Source organism: Rana temporaria, chromosome 3 (assembly GCF_905171775.1).
Source record: "Rana temporaria chromosome 3, aRanTem1.1, whole genome shotgun sequence".
NCBI lineage: Eukaryota > Metazoa > Chordata > Amphibia > Anura > Ranidae > Rana > Rana temporaria.
The window spans coordinates 450899032-450920386 of record NC_053491.1 but is presented as its reverse complement, the minus strand read 5'-3'; the positions used below and the strand labels follow the sequence as shown (position 1 = coordinate 450920386).

The following is a 21355-nucleotide window of genomic DNA, read 5'->3' as shown; positions in this document are numbered from 1 at the left end:
GGTAGACTTAGAAGCCCCAAAAGAACTACCATTTATACAAGCATGGGAAAGAGATCTGGGGATTACATTTTCAGAGACTCAGAAAACAAAAATTTTCTCTCTCACACATAAGGCCTCTTTAGCCACTAGATATTAGGAAGGAGGCTATAAGATTTTAACCAGATGGTACAAGACCCCCGCCGTATTAAAACGTTTTTTTCCAGAAGTTTCAGATCAGTGCTGGCGGGGTGGAGAAGAGGAGGGCACAATGCTACACATATTTTGGGAATGTAAAAAATTGAAAGAATTTTGGAAAATGATTGAGGACACGGTAAAAGAAATTACAGGGGTGGAGTTGGGTGACAACCCAGCCTCCTATTTATTATATGATTTTCCAATTTCTACGGCAAAGTTTAAAAATTCCCTGCTTAGACATCTCCTGACGGCAGCAAGGGCATGTATCCAAATTCTGTGGAAAAGTACATCTACGCCAACTAGACAACAATGGTTAGATAGAGTAATGGAAATTCAGTTGATGGAAAAATTGACGATGGGAGTAAGAGAGCAGGAGGAGAAGTATAGACAGATATGGACCCCGTACAATAGATATAGAGAGCGAGGCCCTTGAGGTGGGGGGGAGAGAGGGGGAGAGACGCTGGGGGGAGGGAAGGGAAGGGGCCTTTTTTCTTTTCTTTTTTGATTTGTCGAGGGGGGGTGGGGGTGGGTAGGATAAGGGAGGGTTAGGGGGGAAGGGAAGTACATTAAGAAATATTTATATATGGTGGAAGGAGGGGGGATTGTGGAGAGCTTGTTAAGAGGAATAACATGTTAAAAGATAATGCTAAGAAAGTGTTAAACTGTATAAACATGTATATAAGCCATATAGGTTTGTAAAAGGATTTATTAAGAATGAAAATAAAATAAAGAATTAAAAAAAAACAGCTGATTTATCATGTACTCATCCATGTGAATGAGGCCTTAGTTTGTAACTCAACTTTTTGAAACATTAATTCAAGGACTATTGCCAATTTTTATTTTAGGTGCATATTTTTCAATAATTTTGCCTAATATTAATCCAAAGCTGGCAGATAAATTTAAGTCAAGTCACTTTTGATTTCCATGACAATTACATTCTCAACCATCTTGGAGAGGAACGCATACTTTGCAGTGAAAAATTAAAAAAACTTTCAGTATACATTTCCCACATTCAACATATTCACATAAATCGTTAGATCGGTTAGCCAAATGTTTATTCATAATATACAGTAATTACAGTTTATTTTCACAGTGGATCTGATGAACCCGTTGTGTTGAATCAGATGTGTCTGCTGTCTAAAACTCTGATCAGATTTGAAACATGTAGTTCCCTTTTCTTATGTGTGATTTTTTTTGCACTATTGTAAAATACTTTTAAGAACAAGGACACATGCTCTTTCCTGTAAGTTTTCTGATTACAACAGTATTTTTCTTTTTGTATTAAGCACTTTCTGAACATCTAAATGACTTCCATATGTATGTCTTTTCAGGTGTTGAGTCAGACTTGACTTTTTCTCGTGTGAACCTTCTGATGCACATTCAGGTTTGATTTAGTTCTAAAACATTTTTTACATTCAGGGCATTGATATGGCTTCTCTCCTGTGTGAATCCTCTTGTGTTTAGTAAGACTAGATATTTCTGAGAAGCATTTGTTACACTCTGAACATCTGAAAGGCTTCTCTCCTGTGTGAATCCTCTGATGTTTTATAAGATCATCTTTATTGCTAAAACATTTAATGCATTCAGAGCAATGATGTGGCTTCTCTCCTGTGTGAATCCTCTGATGTTTCGTAAGATAAGCTTTATTGCTAAAATATTTGTTGCATTCAGAGCATTCATGTGGCTTCTCTCCTGTGTGAATCCTCTGGTGTTTACTAAGACTGGATATTACTGAGAAGCACTTGTAACATTCTGAACATCTGAAAGGCTTCTCTCCTGTGGCACTCCTCTGATGATTCCTAAGATCAACTTTACTACTAAAATATTTATTGCATTTAGAGCATTGATATGGCTTCTCTCCTGTGTGAATCTTCTGATGTCTATAAAGATTGGATTTTTGTGAGAAGCACTTGTAACATTCTGAACATCTGAAAGGCTTCTCTCCTGTGTGACTCCTCTGATGATTCCTAAGATCAACTTTATTACTAAAACATTTATTGCATTCAGAGCATTGACATGGCTTCTCTCCTGTATGACTCCTCTGATGATTCCTAAGTTCAAATTTATTACTAAAATATTTATTGCATTCAGAGCATTGATATGGCTTCTCTCCTGTGTGAATCTTCTGATGTCTGTAAAGATTGGATATTTGTGAGAAGCACTTGTTACATTCTGAACATCTGAAAGGCTTCTCTCCTGTGTGAATCCTCTGATGTTCTGTGAGCTTTGATTTTTTGTAAAAATATTTATCACATTCAGTACACGGGTACGGTTTCACTCCTGTGTGACTCCTCTTGTGTTCAGTAAATAAACTAGGGTGAGAAAACTTTTGATCACATTCAGAACAATGGTATGGCTTCTCTCCTGTGTGAATCCTCACATGCTGAATAAGATGTTCCTTTCGTGAGAAGCTCTTGTCACATTCTGAACACATAAATGGCCTTTCCCCTGTGTGAGTCCTCTGATGAAGAATTAAATACATTTTTGCTCTAAAGGATTTGTCGCATTCAGTGCAAGGAAATGGCTTTTCACCTGCTCCATCCATCATACTTTGTTGTAAAGCCCTGTTGCAATTTTTCTTCTCTTACGTCCACCTGCAATGACATTTTAAATAAATAGTTATATAAATCATTATAATACTAAATTTTGTAACATTTGAAAGTATTCATGGTGTTGAGAAATGTGCAATTTCAGAAATATACGTTGTTTCATTTGGAGACTTAGGGCCATATTCTCAGTGAAGTTACGATGGAGTAAGTCAGATACTCCATCGTAACTCCCTTTTTTGGCCAGTGTATCTATGCTCCTGATTCTCAGAATCATTTTTGCATAGATACACTTAAGATCCGCCATCTGTAAGTCACTTACACTGGCGGATCTTAAATGCAATGACGCCGGCCGCCGCTAGATGGCATTTACGTGAAGGAGTCATTTGCATATGCAAATGATCCTTCTACGCCGATTCCCGAACGAGTTCGCGTCGCGTAACCGTCGCTAACGTCGTTTGCGTAAGCGGAAACTTACTCCTGCTATATGAGGGGTAAGTTTCCGCAAGTCTCGCGTAGGCCATTTTACGGATGGCGTCGGGTCCCCGTCGTGTTTTTTCATCGGGTACGTCGTTTACGTAAGTCGTTCTTGAATACGACTTTACGTCAATGACGCACACGTCGGCGTCATTGACGTTTTCCGCCGAGAACTGGAGCATGCGCACTGGGCTTTTTGCAGCCCGGCGCATGCCCAGTTCTTTCGCATCGGGGGCGCGCTTCATTTGAATAGAAGACGCCCCCTTGGAGATCCGCCAGGCTACGCCGGGACACTTACACTCCGCTGTCCCAACTTATGGAGCAAGTGTTTGGGGAATACAGCACCCGCTCCAGTAAGTTGGGACAGCGGAGTGTAAGTGCCCTAAGCGCAGCAGGCGGATATTTTTAGAGAATATGGCCCTTAGTAGCTAGTGAAAAATGGAAAATACATTTTGGTATACACTTTTCTCTAAAATTCTGAAATGGCTAAGTTACAACCCATTATAATCTGCATTTTGTGACTCAATAATAAAATACAGACTGCAGTTTGGAGGCTGCTGTAGCTCAAAAAATGAAATTAATATATTACAGCGCTCACAATAGTGTAAATGATATATGAGAAAATAAGTAAATGAATGTCCATATATTGGTGAATGATGTGCTCCAACTCATAAAGTGCAATCGTGCTCCAAACTCAAGGTGCGTCACGCTCCCTCCTGTGTCCCCACCCACTTTTCAGTCTAGGGGTTGTTTCAGGCTTAGAGGCCCAGATTCTCGTAGAATGGAGTACATTTGGGCGGGCGTAACGTATGTCATTTACGTTACACCGCCGCAAGTTTTTCATGCAAGTGCTTTATTCACAAAGCACTTGCGTGTAAAGTTGCGGCGGCGTAGCGTAAATCACCCGGCGCAAGCCCGCCTAATTCAAATTGGGCAGGTAGGGGGTGTGTAGCATTCAAATTAAGCGCGTTCCTGCGCCGAACGTACTGCGCATGCGCCGTCCATAAAATATCCCAGGGTGCATTGCTCCAAATGATGTTTCGATGTGAACGTAAATGGCGTACAACCACATTCACGGACGACTTACGCAAACGGCGTAAATTTATAAATTTCGACGCGGGAACGACGGCCATACTTAACATTGACTGCGCCTCATATACCCAGGGGCAACTTTATGCCGGGACAAGCCTAACGTAAACGTCGTAACTTTACTGCGTCGGCCGCGCGTACGTTCTAGCGCGTATCTAGCTAATTTGCATACTCGACGGGGAAAACGACGGAGGCGACACCTAGCGGACAAAAAAAAATTGCATTTAAGATCCGACGGCGTAAGAGCCTTTACGCCTGTCGGATCTAATGGTTATCTATGCGTAACTGATTCTAAGAATCAGTCGCATAGATACGACGACCCAGATTAGGACCTACGACGGCATACACGGCATTACGCCGTCGTAAGCCCTTTGAGAATCTGGGCCAGAATGTTTAACAGGGACGGCTATTCACATCAGGATACATGGGAAATCTCCAATGCTCATCAAGGGTGGATCATTGTACCCAAAACAACATAACAGAAGGGGACTATAGTGAAGTACTGCTTTGTAAAGGTATTTAAAAAAAAGGTACTTACAAAATGTAGGTTAAAACAGGCATAGATTTAGCAAAGAGTTGCAATAGAAAATGGCGCTGCTGGCGTGCATTCCAACTGAAAAAACAGGAGGGACGTCACTTCCGGTTTTTGGTGGAACGCATGGCAGCAGCAGCGTTTTTTATTGCAATCCTTTGAAACAACTCAGCATTAGTGAGTGTCAGATTTTCTGACACACTTTTTACAGTCTTACTTTAACCTGCCTGGCGGTGTTCCCGAGACTGACTCAGGGTTAGATTTTCCTGATACGATCGGTAACCCCGAGTCAGACTCGGGCTTGCCTCGCTAGATCCACAGGCACTTTTTACTTACCTTGTCCCTGGATCCAGCGATGCCACCGCGCTGTGTGAGTGAGCGGGACCTCGCTCGATTCACATAGTGCCTCCGTGTGACGCCGATCTCCGTTTCCTGCGACGTTATGACGCACGGGGACGGAGAACGGCGCCAAATTCAAAAACGTAAACAAACACCTTACATACAGTATACTGTAATCTTATAGATTACAGTACTGTATGTAAAAAAAACACACACCCCTGTCCCTAGTGGTCTGTCCTGTGTCATGCATGTCATTTTATATAATAAAAACGTTTCTTTCTCCCTGCAAACTGTAGATTGTCCATAGCAACCAAAAGTGTCCCTTTATGTCAAAAATAGTTTTAGATCAGCTAAAAAACAGCGATAATAAATTATAATCACTTGCAGAATTGTGCGATAGCGATTTGTGGGGAAATTCGTCATAAAAAAAAAAATAATGACAGCAACAATTCTGCAACTGAGCAAATTTCAGTGATTTTAATTTGATTACATTATTGAATAATTTTTATTATAATTATATTATTATTTGTTATAATTATTTATAATTATTTATTATATTATAATTTATAATTTTGTTTTTAAAAAAATGTCATACCCGGGATGCCTATTAGAATCTTGTTTGGTCAGATTTAAGTGAGTTATTTCTAAAAATTACAGACCTACAATATAAAACGCCAAATTTCCTTGCAAATAATGGTACCGCTTTCAGCATGTTTGTTCTGAAAGAATCATACCGCCAGGGAGGTTAAGTTGCTGATCACCATCATTACTAGTATAAAAAAAAAAAATCGTAAAAATTCCAGTATCTGTACCTTAGTTTGTAGACACTATGGCCTAGATTCACGTAGGGTGGCGTTACGTTGTGCGGGCGTAGCGTATCTTATTTACGATACGCCGCCGCTACTTAGAGAGGCAAGTGCTATATTCACAAAGCACTTGTGTCCTAAGTTACGGCGGCGTAGCGTAAATCCGCTGGCGTAAGCGCGCATAATTCAAATGTGGAAGAGGTGGGTGTGTTTTATGTAAATTAAGCATGACCCCACATAAATGACGCTTCGAACGAAGGGCGCATGCGCCGTCCGTGGACGTATCCCAGTGCGCATGCATCGGATACAAAGCCTAAGATACGTCGAACACTGCCTACGACGTGAACGTAACCTACGCACAGCCCTATTCGCGTATGACTTACGTAAACAACGTAAAAAGATACGCCTTTTCCGACGTCCATACCTTGCATGGGCTGCGCCACCTAGAGACCAGCTTTAGCTTTATGCCAGCGTATGTCTTACGTAAACAGCGTAAATAATTGCGACGGGCGTACGTACGTTCGTGAATCGGCGTATCTTGCTCATTTACATATTCAACGTGGAAATCAACGGAAGCGCCACCTAGCGGCCAGCGTAAATATGCACCCCAAGATATGACGGCGTAGGAGACTTACGCCGCTCGTATCTTTTTTTTTTGACAGTAAAAAACGCCGCTCGTATCTTGGCCAAATCTATGCGTAACTGATTCTATGAATCAGGCGCATAGATACGACGGCGGCCATTCGGACTTACGACGGGGTATCTGGAGATACACCGTCGTAAGTGTTTGAGAATCTAGCCCTATAACTTTCACACAAACCAATCAATATACACTTGGGATTTTTTTTATATCAAAGACATGTAGCAGAATAAATTTTGGCCAAAATTTTTTAAGAATTTGGGGGGTTGTTTTATAGTAAATAGTAGAAAATATATATATTTTTTCCAAAATGTTGAGTCTTTTTTTTATTTATATCACAAAAAATAAAAAACCCAGTGGTGATCAAATACCACCAAAAGAAAGCTCTATTTGTATGATTTTTTATACATTTTGGGGCAGATCCACGTACAGCGGCGCATATTTCCACCGGGCATAGCGTATCTAAGATACACTACGCCGCCGTAACTTACTTTTTTTCTTCGAATCCTCAAAGAATGCGCGCCGTAAGACGGTGGCGTAGTGTATCTTTGGCGGCGTAAGGGCGCGCAATTCAAATCGATGTGATGGGGGCGTGTTTTAAGTAAATACGTTGTGACCCGAAGTGAACGACATTTTTTTTGAATGGAGCATGCGCCGTCCGTGGGGGTATCCCAGTGCGCATGCTCAAAATTAAACCGGAACAAGCCAATTCTTACGACGGTGACGTCATTCTACGCAAATCCCTATTCGCGAACGACTTACGCAAACAACCTAAAAAAATTTAATTTCGGCGCGGGAATGACGGCCATACTTAACATTGAGTACGCCACCATATAGCAGCTATAACTATACGCCGGAAAAAGTCGAACGCAAACGACGTAAAAAAATGCGCTGGCCGGACATACGTTCGTGGATCGCCGTATCTAGCTAATTTGCATACTCGGAATTGCGGAATTCGACGGAAACGCCACCTAGCGGCCAGCATAAATATACACCTACGATCCGACGGCGTACTAAGACGTATGCCTGTCGGATCGATCCCTCATTCCATCGTATCTTGTTTTGTGGATACAAAACAAAGATACGACGCGGGAACTTTGAAATTACGCGGCGTATCAATAGATATGCCGGCGCAATTTCTTTGTGGATCTGGCCCTTTGTTTGCTTACAACGTTGTATGACTGCGCAATTACCAGTTATAGTAGCACAGGCCCAGATTCTCACGTCGAATTTTCAAAGTAAATTACGCCCGCTCAATGCTTAGTCGATGTGAACGTAACCTACGCAAACGATGTAAAATACGACGCTGTTCGTATGTTTCCGACGTCCATACCCAACATAACTAACCCCTGCTTTATGAGGGGTAACTTTACGCCGGTTCGACACCTTACGTAAACGACGTATCTTGATACACCGGGCGCACGTACATTCGTGAATCGGCGTATCTAGCTCATTTGCATATTCAACGCGGAAATATACGGAAGCGCTCCTAGCGGCCAGCGTAAATATGCACACCAAGATACGACGGCGTAAGAGACTTACGCTGCTCGTATCTAGGCAAAATTCATGCGGAACTGATTCTAAGAATCAGGCGCATAGATACGACGGCGCACATTCGGACTTAGGACGGCGTACGAGGAGTTACGCCGTCGTAAGTCCTTTGTGAATCTGGGCCACAGTGCTGAATAGAAAAAAAATGGCCTGGTCATAAAGGGGGTAAAATCAAGTGATTAATGGCACCCCAAACACAGTGTGATTTTGTCTTGATTGTCGCACAACAGAATTGCACAGCAATCGCGTCAAAACTCACGTTTAAAAATCGCACAAAGCTCTTTAACCAAAAGTTGCATGAGCTTCTTTTGCATGACAGAGACAAGATATGCCTGTGTCCAAATCTGACAAATGCACATAGGGCAGCTCTATATACAACACATGGAAACGTGTGTAAATCTCACTAGAAACATTGCGAGTAGGAACATGAGGGGACTAAATGTGAAGTATCTCTCTTTTTTTTAAAGCAACAGTATGGCTGTGGTATGGTCATTTCACAGCTTTTTAATTGGGTCCATTAGTAAGCTTGCAGTGCACTGGGAATTTGAGCAACCTTCTTTAATTCAGCAGCCCCCGAGCCCCCCTTATACTCACCTGAGCTCTGGAATGAGCACACCAGCTCCAGCCGGTGTCTCATGTCCTTATTGGATAGATTGATAGCAGCACAGCCATTGGCTCCTGCTGCTGTCAATCAAATACAATGATGCGGGCGCCTGGGGTGGTGAGTCCTGCTGTTTGTCTATGGATGCAGCAGCAGGATATGGGAGCGCGCCCGCGCGGGTCTCCCGAAAATATACAAATAAAAAATACAAATAAAAAATACAAATAAAAAATACAAATTTGTTTGGGTACAGTGTTACATGACTGTGCAATTGTCATTCAAAGTGCGACAGCGCTGAATGCTGAAAAATGGCTTGGGCAGGAAGGGGGTGTAAGTGCCTGGTAGGCAAGTGGTTAAACATAATCAGCTAATGCACCATGAAAATACAATAGTATATCACATATGAAACAAACTATTCAACCTGATCAAAATGTATGAGAACCAAAACTAATTTTAATGGAAAGTAATTTATCTTACCTGGTATGATGTAGTATTGGAATCTTTAGATGCTCCTTGTTCTCTTCGACTGTGATCCTTCTACTTGGCTGAGCTCTGCTTCACCTTATATTCATTCCACCCCCATTCACTAACATGAGACGACTTTGGATTGGCTGTAAGGAATAATTCAATAAGGAATAAGGTGGGTTTCACATTGTTTAAAGGTCTATTTGCATTTTCATTTGTATTCAAGTTATTGCTGCAGGCAGGTGACATGTTAATTACAATTTAAAGGCTTGGAGGGAAGACAATAGGAAGGAATTTAAATGTAAAATCCATGGTTTGCACATATCATTAGCATTTATAAGAGTTGATACTGTGATTGTAATATCAATAACAGAGGAAGTTGTAGAGGATATACAGATACTTCTAGACATTTGTTAGGTGTATGTATTATAAAAAAATTACTTTTAATACATAGTTGAATTTACAACTCAGACATTGTTAAAACCAATGACAAATTGGATAAATATGATACATTTGTACCTCAAAACAAAGGCATGTAATCAACATCAACATTTCATTTGTCATATTTCCTGTATATAAAGGACCATCATTGGTGGTTTCAACATGTTTCACTCTTGTGCTTCATCAAGAAACCACTTATGCCCTGTACACATGATCAGTTTGTCTGATGAAAACGGACCGATGGACCGTTTTCATTGGACGAACCGATCGTGTGTGGGCCACATCGTTTTTTTTTTCCCATTGATGAAAAAAAATAGAACCTGTTTTAAAATTTTCTTATGGTTAAAAAATGATCGTCTGTGGGGAAGTCCATCGGTCAAAAATCCACGCATGCTCAGAATCAAGTCGACGCATGCTCGGAAGCATTGAACGTAATTTTTCTCAGCACGTCGTAGTGTTTTACGTCACTGCGTTGGACATGATCGGATTTTTAACCGATGGTGTATAGGCAAGATTGATGAAATCCAGCTTCATCAGATATCTGATGAAAAAATCCATCAGTCCGTTTTCATCAGACGAACCGATCGTGTGTACAGAGCAATAGAGTTATTGCAAACCATTCCAACCACCCACATGGATAAACCAGCAAAGTCAAGGGTCAAACCCAGGGGAACCCCAAATTAATCCATGGTTACCATGTGCCACACCCAAAAGGAAGCACAGAGTGGACCACAGGAGGAAATAATAAGGAGGTGCGCAACTTAAAAACAAGGGGGTACAACCAAAATCACACACGGGTGCTCAAAGGTGTCTACTAATTGCCAAAACCCATGGAACTGTATTAGCATTAGGTGGTTGTCCATGTATGAGTGTCCCTTCATAACTCCAACCTATATATTTGTTTTCACTTTGGATAGAGTAGAGAAAGCTAGAACCCTTATCATTTTTATCTGGTCTGATTTCTATAAGGTGTATTTACTTACATACAGTTTAATCACTTCCTGTAGTGGAAATACAAAAATAAGTAAGATCAAATATCTTCAAAGTCGCCTTCATTGTCACTGTCAGCTGTCCCCATTGGAAGATTTCTCCTGACCCCCTGTTCCAATATTACCATATATTTTGGATTTCCCATTATCTTAAATTTTTTGACAATGTCTCTCATTGACAGCAACAAAAATTGACAGAGGTTCTACCCTTCCACATTACAAAGAATCAAAGTGACTCATGTGATTGCGCACGTAATTGCCATCATCCCTTGTAATCTGAAAAAATTGTGAAAAACCTCTATTGGGGGATTTTCAAGGCAATCAAAAAAAAGGAGTATTTTTTAAAAATTCAGTTATTATACAAAATTCATAAAAAAATACATAGAAGGTTCAAAGATGCATATAGATATTAAAACATTGTATATTGAAAGAAAGAGTTAAAGTGATACTGTCTGCTATATAATTCGTGGACCACCAGATCAACTGGCGGTGACGAAAAAGCACGGTTGATCAACATTTCAATTGGTAATAATCATTAAAATCTTCATCAGGCGGTGCCGCTTTTTCGTCACATGTGCAGTCATTTTCGTCTGAATGCATTTTCGTCCGAATTTCGGGTATTTTCGTTATCGCTTTAACAAGCGAAAACAAACGCGCAGAATCCAAAATCCGAAAGATCCGACATAAAAAAATGCTTTATTTTTGTTTTTGTTACTTCAACAGTTCGATATAGATAGGAGATTCGACATGATGCTGACAATAGCAATCTGTGTCTATCGAACCTGTGGTCGAATGTGCCTAATCTTAGCTCTATTAGTCCAAGATTATTCTACATAGAGAGAAAAGATTCGACATTATAGAGACAGTGTTGGGGTAGACCATTCGACATGAATGACGAAGATTTGACGAAGAAGCGAAAAACATACAAACGTCAAATCTGTCATTCAAGGCTTATGGTGTCTGTCGAAAGTTCTAAGAAGATTCGACAAGCAGCTAAACTGTACGACACCACAATCATAGATTTCTGGTCAAATGCTCAGCCCATAGGCTATAGAAGAATTTGAATGTTTGTTGACTAGTAATAATAATTTATAAATATAATTATTACTAGTGTCATACAACATTCAAATTTTTCTATAGCTTGTAGGCGGAACATTCGACCGGAAATGTACAATTGCGGCGTCGTACAGTTTAGCTGCTCCGTCAAATCTTCTTAGAACATTCGACAGACACCATAAGCCTTCGATGACAGATTCGACCTTCATTAATTCTGATTTTCGGACAAATGCATTTTTTAAGGAAATTAAATAGATAAAAACAAATTTCGGGAGTAACTAAATTAATGTATTTTTTCAGACGAAAACCAAATTCCGAAACAAAATATTTCAGTGTGCACATGTCTAATATACAATGTTTTAATATCTACAGTATATGCATCTTTGAACCTTCTATGGATTTTTTTGTTATGAATTTTGTATAATAAATACATTTTTCAAAAACACTCCTTTTTTTGGATTGCCTTGAAAATCCACCAATAGAGTATTTTCAAAATGTTTTCCCCTTCCACATTATATCTAACATGAAAATCAATGTTTTGGCTTCTTATAAAAATGTGCACATAAAAATCTCTATTCAGAGATAGTCAAAAAACAATTGCACCCCAGGTATTTAATTATATACTGTGGGCCAGGCTCAGATAGGAGATACGACGACGTCAAATACGTGGGGTCAAGTCAAATTTAAATAAAACACGCCCCCAACATCCCCATTTAAATTAGGTGGGCTTACGCCGCAACACATACGTTACGCCGCCGTAACTAAGGGCGCAAGTTCTTTCTGCATAAGGAACTTGCGCCCAAATTACAGCCGGGAGAAAGATAGAGCATTCTATCTGAATCCGGCCCATTATCTACATTAAAAAATATGAGCTTACAGACAAGTTATCGAAAGGCAATATATTTTTCAGCATAGAAAATACATTTTGAATAATATATTTTTCCTTTTGAAAGGTGGGACTTAATGATTGGGGAAATTATTTTTAAATATAATAATGTAATACAGCATGATAATAAAATAATAAAACGCCCAGATGCAAATGACAAGGACTATTCAATGTGATACAAATGTATAAGAACAAAAAAAATGTAAATGGCAAGTTCTATATCTTACCTGGTATGGTGTAATATTGGGATCCTTCAGCTGCTCCTTGTTCTCCTTATCTGCCAGTAATCTTTCTACCTGTCTGAGTTCTGCTTCACCTTATATTCACTTCACCCCCATTCACTAATATGAGGCAGATTTGGATTGGCTAAAAGGATCTATTCAGAACAATGGAAGGTGTGTTTGCAATTCCTTTCAAGGTCTACTTTGAATGTTTGGAGGGAAGACAATAGAAGGAATTGTAAATATAAAATCAATGGTTTGCACATTACGGCCCGGATTCACATACATTGGCGCATATTTATGCCGGCGTATCTAATATACGCTACGCCGAACCAGCGTAGAGAGGCAAGCACAGTATTCACAAAGCACTTGCTCCCATTCGCTGCTAAATCTACGCTGAATTTCCTCAACGTAATTTCCTCACTTAATTTCGCGTATCTCGAGATACGTCGGCGTAAGTGCTTTGTGAATCCGGGCCATCATTAGCATTTATAAGAGATGATACTGTGATTGTAATATCAATGACAGAGGAAGCTGTAAAGCAGGGGTTCTCAAACTTTTTAAACAGGGGGCCAGTTCACTGTCCCTCAGACCATTAGAGGGCCAGACTATAGTTAAAAAAATAAAAAAAAACTGTGAACAAATTCCTATGCACACTGCACATATCTTATTTCAAAGTGATAAAACAAAACGGGAACAAATACAATATTTAAAACAAAGAATCAAGAACTGCCCATCAATGCAGTCTGATCAGTCCCCTTCAATGCAGTCTGATCAGTGCCCGTCAATGCAGCCTTACCAGTTCACATAATTTCAGCCTCACCAGTGCCCATGTTGGTGGAACTCCACTTTTACCCCAGGCTCACACTGGTGCGGTGGAGGAAACGTCACGATTACAAAGCCGGTTCCCGCACCACACTTCCAGTTCACACTGCCCTGTGCGAACTGCTGTGGGTATCATTAAAAAGTTAATAACACCCGCAGTCTTGTTCACAGATCGCAGTGCAACTCACACAGGAATCTGATCACATGGGTAAAAAGACCCATGCGATCCGATTTCACTGAAGGAAAAAAGAAGGCACGTGTGCCTTTTTTTTCTCGAAACTAATGCAAGTTCAGCCATACAAGCATATGGCTAAACTCGCACTGCTCAGAGATCGCAACAGTGTAAACCGGGGCTTACACAGCACACAACATACAACATCATACAACTGAAAAGCAATCAGAATATAAATGCACTTACTGTCAATTAAATTGAGTTTCCTACTCCTCGGCTGTCTGTCACTGACTCGCAAGCGCAGCCCAATCAGTGCTTGCAAGAGCAGCCCAATCAGTGCCCGCAAGCGCAGCCCAATCAGTGCCTGCAAGGGCAGCCCAATTAGTGCTTGCCACCGCAGCCCAATTAGTGCCCGCCACCGCAGCCCAATTAGTGCCTGCCACCACAGCCCAATTAGTGCCCGCCACCGCAGCCCAATTAGTGCCCATGGGATGTGGGGGTCATCTGGTGTGTCAGGATCTATTTCACCTCAGCCTTGATTGAATGACCTCTTCGGAGGGGGGTGATGCCAACTTCCTCCAAGCTGCATCTGCTCTTGTTGCTCAAAATGACTGTGCTGTGATGCTCTGTCACGTCTCCTTTTCTCTCTCTCCCATGAGCCAACGCCCGATGTTCACTGCCCACAAGTCACCGCGCAAGTCACGTCCAGCTGGCCCCTCCCACAAGCCCTGGCTGCCTCTGAGTCCTGGGAGGGGGGAGTTGTAGTCCGGCTGCGCTGTTTGGTTCCTCCCACCGCCAGGAGCTTGATTGCGGCCGGACTACAATTCCCATGATCCAGCGCTTCAGCCAGCCAGCCAATCGGCAGCCGCCACCCCCTCTTTCACCAATGATAGGATGGCTGCCGGACCGTCCTTCTCTTATGTTAGAAAAAAAGTACAGGCAGCGGGTGAATGGATGGATGATGGGGTGGATAGATGGATGGGGTAGAAGGATGGGATGGGGTGGATGGATGCAGTGGGTGGAATGGATGGGGAGGGTGGATGCATGGGATTGGTGGAATGCGGTGGATGGATGGATGTGTTGGGTGGATGGATGGATGCAGTGGATGGAATGGATGCAGTGGGTGGATGGAATGGGTGGGTGGATGGATGCGATAGGTGGGTGGATGGGATGGATGGATTCGGTGGATGGATGGGATGGGATGGGTGGATTGGATGGATGCAGCGAGGAAGAAGATATTTAATGACCAGGAGATGGTAGATCTGTCTATCAGTGTTCTGATCCAGCACAGATCAGTGTACAGCGAAGGAAGCTTGTCTTCCCCTCACACACAATACAGTGATTATTGCTAACGGCTATAACAGCCACTTGCAATAATCGCATGTAAATTCCAGAAGGTTGGTTGTACCCAAGTTGATCGATCAATCAACCTGGATACATTCAGCCTGCCCATACATAGCTTGAATCTCGTCTGGTTTATTAGAAAATGGCCAAGATTCGAACTGTCTATGGCCCACCTAACTAGATTTAGTTTTGTTTAGTCAGCACTTCCTTAATGCTAACAGACATGTGGGATAGTATTGTTGTAGAACATTGACTGCACAGTCACTTTTCTTTTAATATGGGGATACAGCCCACACGCCTGGTGTACATTAAGAAAGTGATAGTTAACCCTTTCTAGTGCTTAACCACTTGGTGTCCATGCTATAGCTGAATGACAGGCACAGCGCAGACCCCAATTGCCGGGAGGACGTCAATAGACATCCTCCCCTTCGCACGCACTGTGATCACCCGAGTCACTGAGAATCGGGTGATCATAGATCCGAGTAAGAGGCCGATCCCGGCCCCTTAATACGTGACAGCTGTCAGCCAATCACAGCTGATCACGTGATGTCAACAAAAGCTTGGTAATGGTTTTATTTTCTCCTCACGCTGACAACATGAGGAGAAAAAAAGCCGATCACCTTATGTGTAAGGGACATCGGTCCCGAAGAGGAAGAGGCAATTCTGCTTCATCTGTGCAGTCAGTACCCCCTGCCAGTGCCACCTGCCATTGTCCACAGTGCCCACCAGTGCCACCTATCAATGCCCACGAGTGGCACCTATCAATGGCCACCAGTGGTGCCAATCAGTACCTCCTCAGTGCCACCTAGCAGTGCAACTTACCAGTGCCGATCAGTGTGCCCATTATTGCCACCCATCAGTGCCCATCACTGCCGCCTATCAGTGCCATCTATCAATGCCACTTATTAGTGCCATTTCTCAGTGCCCACTAGTGCCACCTATCAATGCCCTGCACTCCCACCCATCAGTGCCACATTCACCATATTAACATAAATCATTATATCGGTTAGCCAAATGTTTATTCATATTATACAGTAATTACAGTTTATTTTGACAGTGGTTTTGATTAACTCTTTTGTGTTAAATCGGATGTGTCTGCTGTCTAAATCTCTGATCAGATTTATAATATTTAGTTCCCTTCTTATGTGTGAGTTTTTTTGTGCTATTCTCCTTGATTGAAAAATGTTTTTGTTTTTAACCACTTGCCACCAGTATAGCATAGATACATTGTGGCACTGCTGCACCAAACCATTTACTAGGTACGTAATCCAACATTTCCGGGTCTGTGGTGTGCATGCGTGCCTCCGACGACCCACTGCAGCTGTGATTAGACACAGCGGAAACTGATCTGCCGGTACTGCATACTCAATGTCCGCCGGCACCTGAGATCATTAGGCAGAGAGCCAGAACGATGGTCTGGCTATGTAAACAAGGCAGATAGCCCTTCTGTCTATACAGAAGGCATGGATCCTGTGTTCCTGAAAAGCAGGAACATGAATCCATGCCTTTCCCTAATAAAAGCACCTTCCACACTGTGCACAAACACTGGCTAGGAACAAGGTTAACCCTTTGATCGCCCCTGATATTTAACCCATTCTTAGTCAGCGTCATTAGTACAGTGACAGTGCATATTTTTTAGCACTGATCACTGTATTAGTGTCATTGGTCCCCAAAAAATGTCAAAAGGGTCCTGACTGTCCTCCGCAATATCGCAGTCCCATTATAAGTCACTAATACAGTTATTACTAGTAAAAAGGAAAAACTAAAAAAAAAAAAAACATAGTTTGCAGATGCTTTAACATTTGCACAAACCAATCAATAAACGCTTATTGGAATTTGTTTTACCAAATATGTAGCAGAATACATATTGGCCAATTACTCAGGAATACATTTAGATTGCATTGAAAGATACCCCAATAGGAAAAAGTCCTGGACCAGACAGGTTTACAATTAATTACTATAAAAAAATTCCAAGATCAACTGGTTCCAAAACTGCGACTTTTTAAACAAGATAGGGGAAGACGAAAAAATAAGGTGAGAATCATTAATAGCTCATTTTACAATAATGCCCAAAGCAGGAAAAGAACAAAACCATCTGTTCTACTTATAGGCCCATACCCCTATTGAATGCTGATACGAAGATCTATGCAAAAATCTTTACTGCTCACCAAACGCAACCCATTCAAATAAAAAGTTCTGTGCTGAATCTTCACCAAAACCGCATGCAATGCATGTGGTTGTGGTGGGGTGATGCAGCATTTAGAGGGGGTAAAACAGGTGGTGAGGGTCGCCTTACTGCCTGTCAAATACCTTTGTAAAACAATCCATGTGTAGATTGCTTTTCAGAGGAGTGGAACCCACTGGTTTGCAATCAGAGACTCAGAGCAGTGGAGACCAGGGAGGGACATATGCAATTGTAAAGGTGGGGGGTTGAGGGGTGTTTGGACACTGGAGTCACTTACCAATTTTGTGTGTGTGTCCTCCCATTTCTGCTGCACAGCACACACACCTTCCATACTTCCAGCACATGGATGTCTGTGTGTGTCCACATCAGGGGTGGAGCTGCTGGCACAGGCACAGCAGGGATTGGCCACATTACAAGGAGGCAGGGCAAAAATTATCTGCCTCTCCAGCACCCTGCACTGTTCACCATGAAGTTGGACTCAATATCTCACTCAGGACATTTGTGTGAGTGAGATATTGAGTAACAGGATCAACAAAGGCAGCCACAGAAAGCAGACTTCTGGCTGGGAGGCGGGTGGAGAAGCTCTGTAATCGACAATGATTACAGAGGCTCAGGTGACAGCTTGGACTACAGTTCCCATGATGCATCACCAGTGTTACCTCTGCTGTGGCCAATGGGGGAAAGCAGACAGGAAGGTGGGCGTCACGGCGAACGAAACAGATTGGAGCTGCTTGCTCTTCTCCTGTTCGGCTGACAGGAGAAAGGGGAGGGGGCGAGCAGGGGAGATACACCCGCAGCCCATCTCTCCATACTGCATCCCCCTAGATTGGAGCCAGTCCTGATGGGGCCCCATGAGCAGTTGGGGCCCCTGGACTGTGCCCAGGGGTACCCGCTCAGTAAGACGGCCCTGGTACTTGGGGATGTAGAGGAGGTTTGGGTTAGATGATCGGAGATGGGTGGTGTAGCATTTTATTTTCTCGCACAAGTATGCATGAGCTTCTTTTGCATGACATAGACAAGATATACCTCTGCTCAAGTCTGAGAAATGCACATAGAGATGCTCTATATACAACATGTGGAAACATGTATAAATCTTGCTAGAAACATTGCGAGTGGGAACACGAGGGGCCTAAATGTGCGGTATGGCTGTGGTATGGTCATTTCACCACTTTTTAACTGGGTCCATTAGTGAGCTTGCAGTGCACATGGAATTTAAGCATAAGTGTGGAGAATATTATAGATGTAAATATATATAAAAATTAATGTAATAATATGTAAATATTTTTAAGTGCTGTAGATATTGAAAGGGTGAATAGAGAAATATATTATTAAATATAAATAGCTAATACACCATGAAAATACAATAGTACTTTACTCAGTTACATGTGAAACAAAAACTATTCAATCTGATCAAAATGTATGAGAACCCTAAAATAATGGAAAGTAATTCATCTTACCTGGTATGATGTAGTATTGGGATTCTTCAGCTGCTTCTTGTTCTCTTCGACTGTAAACCTTCTACTTGGCTGAGCTCTGCTTCACCTTATATTCATTCCACCCCCATTCACTAACATGAGTTTGGATTGGCTGTAGGGAATTATTCAGAACAATATAAGGTGTGTTTCACATTGTTTAAAGATCTATTTGCGTTACCATTTGTATTCAAGTTATTGCTGCAGTCAGGTGACATGTTAATTAACATTTAAAGGATTGGAGGGAAGACAATAGGAAGGAATTTAAATGTAAAATCCATGGTTTGCACTTATCATTATCATAGTTATAAGAGATGATACTGTGATCGTAATATCAATGACAGGGGAAGCTATAGAGTGGGGATATGCAATTAGCGGACCTCCAGCTGTTGCAGAACTACAAATCCCATGAGGCATAGCAAGGCTCTGACAGCCATGAGCATGACACCCAGAGGCAGAGGCATGATGGGATTTGTAGTTTTGCAACATCTGGAGGTCCGCTAATTGCATATCCCTGCTATAGAGGGTATACAGATACTTCTAGACATTTGCTACATCGGGAACCCACTTATGCCGCGTACACACGATCAGTTCGTCTGATGAAAACGGTCTGATGGACCGTTTTCATCAGACGAACCGATCGTGTGTGAGCCCCATCGGTTTTTTATCCATCGGTGAAAAAACTAGGAACTTGTTTTAAAATTATCTGATGGTTAAAAAACCGATAGAAAAAAACGATCGTCCGTGGGGAAATCCATCGGTTAAAAATCAACGCATGCTCAGAATCAAGTCGAAGCATTGAACTTCATTTTTCTCAGCACGTTGTTGTGTTTTACGTCACTGCATTCTGACACGATTGTTTTTTTAACCGATGGTGTGTAGGCAAGACTGATGAAAGTCAGCTTCATCGGATATCTGATGAAAAAATCCATCAGTCCATTTTCATTGGACAAACCGATCGTGTGTACAGGGCATTAGGCCGTGTCCTTCGGACAAAAATTAGAGAACTTGCTTTAAAATCGAACCGATGGACGGCTGACCGATAGATCCAAACCGATGGTTAGTACACAAAAGCATTGGTTCAAAACCCGCGCATGCTCAGAATCAAGTCGACGCATGCTTGGAAGCATTGAACTTTGTTTTTTTCCGCACGTCGTGTGTTTTACGTCACCGCGTTCTGACCCGATCGGTTTTTGTACTGATGGTGTGTACGCCCATCAGACCATCAGTATGCTTCAGCGGTGAACCGATGAAAACGGTCCGTCGGACCATTCTCATCGGATGGACTGACCGTGTGTACGCGGCCTTAGAGTTAATGCAAACCATTCCAACCACCCACATGGATAAACCAGAGAGCTCAAGAGCCAAACCCAGGGGGACCCCAAATGAATCCATGGATCCCATGAGACAAACCCAAAGGGAAACACAGAGTGGACCACAGGAGGAGATAATAAGGAGGTGTGCAACTTCAAAACAAGGGAGTACAACCAAAATCACACAAGGGTACTCAAAGGTGTCTACTAATTGTCAAAACCCATAGAACTTCATTAGCATTAGGTGGTTGTCCATGTATGAGTGTCCCCTCATAACTCCAACCTATATATATTTTTCTTTGGATAGAGTAGAGAATACTAGAATTCTTATCATTTTTATCTGGTCTGATTTCCATAAGGTATATTTACTTACATATAGGTAGATTCACGTAGGGGCGCCTAACTTTAGGGCGGTCTAGCCTAGTCTTTTTAGGCTACACCGCCGTAAATTAGTTAGGCTAGTAGTGATTCTCAAACCACTTACCTGCTAATTTTCGGCGGCGTAGCCTAAAACGAGCGGGCGTAAGCGCGCCTAATTCAAATGACTTGGAGGGGGGCGTGTTGTATGGAAATGAGGCTTGACCTCACGTTTTTTGGCGTTTTTTGACACTACGCATGCGCCGGGCGACTACATTTCCCAGTGCGCATTGCGGCTAAGTAGGCCATACGGGCCTATTGATTTCGACGTGTATGTAAACAACGTAAATGCCGATTCGCGGACGACTTGCGCAAACGACGTAAAAAATTCGAACCTCGTGGCGGGAACGGCGGCCATACTTAACATTGTTATAACTTTAGGCGGCCTATCGCTTACGGAAACGATGTTAATCGACTGCGGCGGGCTCGCGTTCATTCGGGAATCGCGGTAAATGCTCATTTACATAATCTACGCCGGCCGCAATGGAAGCGCCACCTAGTGGTAAGCAAAAACATTGCAATCTAAGATAGGACGGCGCAAGCCATCCTATCTTAGATATGCTTAAGTGTATCTCTGTTAGAGAATACACTTAAACATGGGTCGGCTTAGATTCAGAGTTAGGTCGGCTTATCTGTAGATAAGCCGGCCTAACTCTTTGTGAATCTACCTAATACAGTTTAATCACTTCCTGTAGTGAAAACACAACAATATATAAGATCAAATATCTTAAAAGTGAGAGGAAGTCCTCTCTTAGATAGTTGCCACGTTCATTGTCACTGTCATCTGTCCCCATTGGAAGATTTCTCCTGACCC

At 42.1% G+C, this 21355-nt stretch overlaps 1 pseudogene; it reads right to left on the bottom strand.

The window, feature by feature from the left end:
• Positions 1-1499: 1499 nt before the first annotated feature.
• The window catches only part of LOC120933428, a 44717-nt pseudogene continuing 24861 nt past the window's right edge, over positions 1500-21355 (bottom strand).